Here is an 8631-nt window from a genome sequence, read left to right as displayed (position 1 = left end):
TGTAAAATGTTGATGTTACCCCTGCTTTTGAGTAGCAAAAAAAAAAAGCGACCGTCTTTAGTCACTCTTGTTAATTGTTATCATGGTTATTGGTGGAATGCTCTTACTTTAAGCTTGTTATAAGTTATGGCATAGTATAACAGCTCATCAAACTAAACGAATGTTAGATAAACTATTATTCCTATTGAATATGTAATCATATAAGGTTATGCTTTTATTAATTTTTAAATCACTTTTTATACAACATGACTAATCTTTAAATGTAACCTAGGATTATATGATGGAATGGAAGTAGCGTTAAGCGAGCATGGGAGGCTTTGGGGCATAACAAAAATGACAGTTTGCCTTGAGGAAAAAATGAACCATTTATTTTCAGCGATTTGTTGTATTTGTTTAGCTGGTTTTGTATTGTTGTGGAACTTTTTTCATTGTTGTAGAACTTTTATATTTTTGTAAAACTTTTTGTATTGTTTTCTTGGAATTACTTTCTTAATTATTTCATTATTTGTGTTGCTTAAATAGGTTATTATTCATTTTTGTAAAAAGAAATTCCTAAACAAGGTGCGAGGGAAGGTCAGGAGGAGGAAGGAAGCTATAGAAGAAGACGGTTGAAGGTTAATTGACTAAAAGGACGTCAACTATATCAGTAATTAAGGACATTCAACACATCTTTTGAAAGATTCGTGGGTAGAGTGAATTTGGAAAGCATTTAAGGTATATGGTGAATAAGTTGAAAAATTCGAGTTATTTGTTGAAAAATAGTATGTTTCTTTAAGCTTGTAATATACTGAAAAACATTATGGCCCCATTTGGTTCAGAAGGTGGTATGGGTTTGAACCAGGAATCAAACCAGGGTGGTATGAGATTGAAATTTGATTCCTAATACCATGTGTTTGGCTCAGTTGTGGAATGAAAATAATGCGTTTACTTATTGTTTGGTTTGAAACATTTTGGAATCAAGATTCAAATTATAAAAAAAACAATTCACATAATCACACAATATTTTCCCCTCTACTTTTTATATTATCTTATAATACTACATTCGGTTCATATTATTTACACTGATTAGACGTTTTCTACTCACACTTTATGTCACATCGTTGCAAATAATATGAAACAAAGGTAGTATTTACATATGTAAGGATGAATTTGGCCATATTCTTCCAAGACCGACAACTTACAAATCATGCTATAAAATAATATCACAAATTTGCACAAGTTTAGAAAGTAAAAGAAAAGAAAAAAAAAACTTTTGCAACATGTATCATATGAATTCAATGGTCGTGGTCAACAAATTCAGAAAAAAATTCATGCAAATATGATTCTTGGTGATTAGCACTTGAGAAAAGATAAATCATATAAATACAATTCTTGGTGATTAGCAAATTGAGAAAGAAAATATGATTATACTTGTATTGTGTGTGTGAGGAATTGCGGAAAAAAAATTCATCGAATGAATATTCGTGAAGGCAATTTCGAAAAATAAAAACTAGATATGATGAATACAGTGGAAAATAATCATTAGCCTACACACTTTCGTCAGTCATTGTGTTTCTTAAAAAAATCATGATTAACACGTAGAGGAAAAAAAAATAGATAATGCGAATACAAATTTAATGAATAATTATGAAAAAAAAAATTGCAAAATTATTTGATTATAAGAACAAATAAAATATTTTTACCATCAATGCAATTTAATTAAAAAAATAGTAGGGAAAAAAAACAGTAGCTGCTAGAGCACAATAGTAGCCCTTCTGTAAACCCATTTTTTCCAGCCAGTATATAGATATTCATTTGTAGTTACTTTCAAATTCAACCACACCATAATCCCAGCACATACCCTGCTGCTAAAAGGACATCTGAAAAATATGTGAGAGCAAGCATCATCTCCATTATAGTAGAGTAAGCACTGAATATCTGAGCACACACCTACTGCAGCAAGTTTTTCTATTATTTTGAACTTCCCCAATGCAACCATCCAGGTAATAATAGAGTGTTTGGGAATGTTAAAATTTTCCCAAACCCAGTTATGCCATTGAACTGATTCAAACTGGCCTTTGAGCCATTTATATCCAGACTTGGATGAATATTTCCTGGTTCCATCCAACCACCTATTTTCAGCATCATAACCTCCTTTAACCACATCCTTCACTCTGCATATATTTCTCCAACCCCAACTGGCATCATAAGGTGGCCTATAAGCCCACCAATTTTGCTCTTTGATGTAAACAACATGCACCCATTTTATCCATAAAAAATCTTCCTTTTGTGCAATTTGCCATACATATTTGCCCATTGCTGCAATATTCCAAGTCAAGCAATCTCTAATACCCAGCCCTCCATTCTTTCTTGGCATGCAAACTTTAATCCAAGCAACAGGGGGTGGTTTATGTAAATACTCCTTGCCTTCCCATAAGAATGCTCTACATCACATTCTTAGGTAATATGAAAATTTGGGCCCAAAATGTATGTAAACTGATCAATATAGAGTTAATAAGAGTAACTCTAGCTGCATATGATAGATGTCTTGAGCTCCAGCATAGTATTCTTTTGAGCATCTTATCCACAATAACATCACAGTCAGTTTTTTATAACTTCCTAGTCGTGATTGGCATGCCTAGGTATCTGAAAGGGAATTCACCTCTTTGGAAACAAGTGGCAGTCAATATTCTTTCAGCTATCTCCTCCTTGACATTACCAAAATATACTGCAGCTTTCTCTTAGCATTCAACCCAGAGACTTCAGAGAAGGCTTTCATAGTTCTCTTCATTAGGATAGCAAATTGCACCTCTCCCTTAAAAAATAACATCAAATCATCTTCAAAAATCAAATGGCTCACTTGAAGAGAAGCACATCTGTGATGAAATGAAAAGCCCTCCTTCTTGCTCATTATACTCATCAATCTGGAAAAGTATTCCATGGCAAGGACAAATAGAAGTGGTGACATTGGGTCACCTTGTCTGATGCCCTTTTTGCCTTGGAAAAAACCACATAAGCTGCCATTAATACTCAATGTGAAAGATGGAGTATTGACACACATTATCTCCCAGTTAATGAACTTTATAGGGAACTCTAGACCAACCAACAATTCCCTAATAAATTCCTAATTCATGGAATCATATGCTTTCCCTAAATCCACCTTCATTGTACACCTTGTAGGGCCACTCTTCCTCCTATAACTCTCCATGATGTCTTGACATAGAAAGATATTGTGCAAAATAACTCTATTTTTTACAAGGGCACTTTGAATGATTAACCAGACTAGGCAAAACCTCAGTTAATCTGCTACATATCATATTAGAGATAATTTTATACAACATATTACAACAGGCTATTGGCCTAAATTGTGTGACATCCACAGGTTGTTCACACTTAGGAATCAAACTTAGAGTTGTAGCATTTACCTACTTCAATAGTTTTCCACTCTGGAATAAGTCTAAAATGGCATGTGTAGGGAAAAAAATAACATGTGGATTTTTTATGGTACAACACGAAGGAGATCAAGACTATTGAAATAGGATGACGATGTTGAAGAGCTTATTAACTGTCGTATTTGTTAGCCTCTCTCTTTTTTTTTTTTTTGTTAAGTTTAGTTTGTATTATATATTGAAAGGGAGATGGGCTGGCGCATTTTCTAACTCCAAGAGGAGAAAGAGAAATGGCAGCACTATTACATCAGGGCACTACTATAACATCATCACAGATAGCGCATTAGAACACTGAACATCAAGCCAGTAGTAGGTTCATCATAAGATAAATTACTACCAAGTCTTACATCCATGCTAAAAACTCACTCTCCCTTCTCAAACCTTGCTTAGCAAGAGCGTCGGTCACCATATTTGAGCTTCGCCCCTTATGAATTATGTTAATATTAAGATGAGCTTTTGCGGTCTTTCTAATGAAATTCAAGAGGAAGTTCAGATTCCATGGGCCTCCACTACAAGCATTACACAAAGCCATCGCATCTGCCGAATCGGATTCGATGATGATGTTCTTTGTTCTGATTTCTTCGCAGGCCATTGATTTTTTGATGGCTCGGAAAATGGCATAAACCTCCGCGGAGTTAATTTCCGTCAAAGGAATGGGGCTAGAAAAAACACACGGGAACACCTCCACGTCATTTCTTAGTACCCAGCCAATGGCACTTCGGCTGCAAATGGGATCAAAACTGGCATCGACATTCCATTTGACACCTTAACATGAGGGGGGGTTCCAAGGTCGCTGAATGGCCTTTTGTTAATCTGCGGCGTGAACCTTGACACCATTTTTAAGCATTGAGGATGTCGTAGGACCTCATCCGAGGAGTAGGGGAACCAATCCTCCCATTCCTTTATCCACCAACATAGCCTCAGTAGAGTTAAATCATGAAGTTGTTGTAAGGAGCAGAAAGAATTGTTAAAAATCCGAGCATTTCGCTTCCTTCCAAGCAGTCCAAAGGATGATGAAGAACGATGCAAGCCAAACCTTTTTAAAAAAAGGAGAGGCACCCCTATACTCCCATTGTCAAAAACAATCACTTAAAATGAGGGCATACACCAATGTAGATCCCAAAGAGATAACCACCATGACCATAAATGATGAGTAAACTTACAATGTATGAAGAGATGAGTTTCAGATTCAATGTGGCTTTTGTAAAAAAATGCAGAGAGCCTCGTGGGGAGGCAACAATCCCAGTTTAGATAGCTTTAATCTTATGTTGAGTTTTCCTATGAGCGAGAACCATACAAGTACTTCAATCCGAAATGGAACCAAGCCTCTCCATAGTCCTTTAATGGAGACTTGAGGTATGTGGGGGAGGTTATGTCCAGCTCATAGCATAACAACTTGACCGAAAATTCCCCTGCGTAGCTAGGGGTGTATACAAAACTATCATGAGAGTGAGCATCGAGCAATACTTGGTCAAGGAGAGCTAGTTAGGAGTTGGGCGAGCTCCAGATTATCTCGAGGACGCAAATTATGTTTCCATTCAAAACTCAAAGCCCATTGTGGACCATTCCAGAACCCCATTGATATGATGAGGGAGTTTGGGATTGTTGATAGAAGGAAAAGCCGGGGGAAAGTAATCTTGAGTGGAGAGTTTTCGACCCATAAGTCATGCCAAAAAAGGGTCGAGGAACCATTACCCACCCTTTTCCTCACACATGTTGCAACCAGGGGTTTTACATTATGAGCATGTAAAATAGATGAGCAAATGTGCTTCCAAGGGCCCCCATTAGAAGGTACCACTATATCTGTCAAAGAAAATGGCGCACCATAGCCATATTTGTCATGAACCACCTTGCGCCACAACGCATTAGGCTCAGTTATGAAATGCCACCACCATTTGAATAAGAGTGAGATGTTGTGGTGCAAAAGATTACTAATGTCAAGTCCTCCAAGCTTTTTATGAAGCTCGAGCAAGCTCCGAGATACTAGTGGGAAAGCCTTCTTCTCATAGTCACCACTCCATAAAAATTTACGTCGAATCTTGCAAATCTCTTCAATGATTCCCTTAGGAATAGGGAACAAAGACATATAGTATAGGGGTAGATTAGATAGACATGCTTTTAAAAGCGTGATTCTACCCCCAATATACAGGAGCTTCCCCTTCCAAGAGGCTAGCTTAGTGTACATCCTATGGAGAACCGGATCCCAGGTTTTTAGTCTAGATGTGATTCCTCCATTTAGCAAACCAAGGTAGGTGAAAGGGAGAGCATCTATTTTACATTGTAGCGAGTGTGCAGCAAAACGAAGCCATAGAGGATCCACATTCACGCCAAGAAAGGAACTTTTTTGAAAGTTCACTTGCAAACCAGAGGCCATATGAAATGTGATCAACATTTTCTTGATGTTCATGAGGTAATCAATATTTTGAGGGCAAAAAATCATTGTGTCATCGGCATATTGCAAGTGTGTAAGCTTTGTGCCCCCCCCCCCTTGAGATTTCAATCCCCTCCCACAATTTTAAGTTCGTGGCCCTATGTATCAATAAGTTTAAGGGTTCAACCGCAAGATCGAATGAAAAAGGGGAGAGGGGGTCACTTTGCCTCAAACCTCTTTGGAGCTTGAAGGGGGAGGTTGGAGATTCGTTGATGAGAACTGAAGCTAAAGCTGACATCACACATATTCTAATCCATCCTCACAATCTAGAGGGAAAACCCATTTGTGCAAAGACCCAATCTAGAAAACTCCACGAGATTCAGTCGAATGCCTTGTGAAAGTCTAGTTTCAATATTACTGCATTTTTGTTCATTCGCTTGCACGAATCAATAAGTTCCCCTGCAATTAGGGCTCCGTTAAGAATTTGACGGCCCTTAATGAAAGATGTCTGGAATGGTTTAATAAGATGGTGCATTACTCTTTGAAGTGCACGGGCCAATAGTTTTGCCACAATTTTGTATAAGCATCCTACCATGCTTATGGGCCTGAAATCCTTGAAGCTCAATTTTCGGTCTTAGAAATAAGTGCAATGAAGGCACCATTACACCCCCGAGGCAGCCGAGAAGAGAGCCAAAAATCCTCCACCATATTGTATATGTCGCCCTTTATAATCTCCCATGCACTTTTGATGAACTTGAAATTGAACCCATCAGGACCCGGGCTTTTTGACTATCACAGGAGGCCACGGCCTCATCAATTGCCTCATGAGTGAAAGGAGCCGTGAGAAAGGAGATGTTATCCTCAGAGAGAGTGTTAAAATCCAAATTGCTGAAGGTGGGCCTCATTTTGTGATCTTCCTTGAAGATGTTCTCAAAGTAAGCCACGGCCTCATCCTTGATGTCATCGGGCTTTTATATGTGAACTCCTTCCTTTTGATAAGCCTTTCAAAAAGATTTTTGTGACGTCTTATGGAGGCAAAGGCATGAAAGAACTTAGTACTCCTATCACCTTCTTTGATCCACTTGACTCGCGAGTTTTGCGCCCAATATGAGTCCCGACGCTTGAGCCAAGTCCATAGTTATGATTGGGCTTTCTTCCTTTCATGCAATTCATTAGAATTCAAAAAACAGTTAGAATTTTTTGTTCTAGCTGCTTGATGTTAACATCAATAACGCCATATTCATGAATATTTCATTGCTTGAGATCTTCTTTAATGGTGCGCAGTTTGTCTGGAAAAGAGAGGCCTTCGGCCTTGATCCAAGCACTCTTGATGACTTTCATGCATTCGGGATGAGATAGCCAACAGTTAAGAAATATAAAAGGTTTTGCACCCTAGTTTGATTCGCTCGCACAAGCCAACAAAGGCCGATGGTCAGAAAGTCCCCTGTTAAGGAGGGAAACTTTGAGGGAGGGGAAGGAGGTGATCCAATCACTTTGGACAAGTAGCCTATCTAGAAGGCTTTTAGATTGTCCTCGATACCAAGTAAATCGCCCGTTTGAGGCAGTGATTTCAATGAGCCCAAGGTGATGGATGAAAGATTGAAAATCACGAATGCCTTGCCTTGAGGCATGCTGACTCCCTCTGTCAGTTTGAGCAAGAAATTCATTGTAATCACCAATTATGAAACAAGGATTTTGGTTTTGTGTTACAAACATAATGATCTCATCCCACACCACGGCTCGCTCATCGGTAGCGCATAGATTGTAGATATGTATTAGAGTGCAGCAGAAATCTTTGGATTTAATTAAGCCACATATTCCAATCCAAGATCTAGCAACATGGCTGGAGACAAGAGTGAATTGGCTCGAATTCCACAGGGAAATCAAGCCCCAGAAGTTCCGATAGAAGGACTTAGGATATATTCTATACCGAAATCTCCTCGGATGGATTTTAAGGTTTTACTGCTGATCGATTCCAACTTTGTTTCTTGAACAAAAACAAAAAGGGGTTGGTGGGTGAAGATAAGCTTTCGTAACGAGGTATGCTTAGTTCTGGCGCCTATGCCCCTAACATTCCAAGAGAGACAAATCATGATTTGTTTAAGTTTTTATGAAAGTATGATGGCAGATGGCTATGGATTGTTGGCTTCCTTTTGAAGACAGTCTGATTTTTGGCACTTGAGGATGGAAAAGGCTCTATTATGGAGGTCCGAGACGGGACCATCGAAGTTTATACCAAGCTCCATTGCTAATTTGATTGTATCTTCAGCAGTAATTGGGATTGGAGTGATAGTTGGATTTTTTTCGTTTTTTTTGGAGAGGGGGAAGGAGTATGGGATTCAGTAGACTTGGAGGCTCGCGAGCCTTTTCTCAAAACTGCCTTCTTTGGTTTTTTCTTTAATTTTATCTTTTCATGGGCTACCATTATATTCAAAGGGACATGATCCTCGAATCCCGGATGAAATAGGGGTCCAGAGGAATTGGAGGTGGAGGCTGAAACTTTGGGCTTGCGATGTGGGGAAAAAGTATTAGAGATGGGAACTGGAGAATTGGGCAAGAAAATGGGCCTGGTAGGATTGGATTAATTGGGTTGTATTGGGGGTTGACATGAGATGATTCAAAAGGTGGTCCAGTAATATTTGCTTGAGAAAGAGAGACTTTGTTTGATTTTTTGTGCGAGCTTCGAGATGGGACTTTTGACATTCCAATCATTAAAGGGAGAATTTCATTCTTGACATCATGTGTTCCCTTATTGGGAGTGGGCGAAGAATTAGTGATCTGGTGTGGGGAGTGAGAGAATATCATTGGTTTCTTGGGTTTGGGAATGGGTGA

Source organism: Beta vulgaris, chromosome 6, assembly GCF_026745355.1.
Source record: "Beta vulgaris subsp. vulgaris cultivar EL10 chromosome 6, EL10.2, whole genome shotgun sequence".
In the NCBI taxonomy this organism is placed as follows: domain Eukaryota; kingdom Viridiplantae; phylum Streptophyta; class Magnoliopsida; order Caryophyllales; family Amaranthaceae; genus Beta; species Beta vulgaris.
This window is presented reverse-complemented; position numbering follows the sequence as displayed.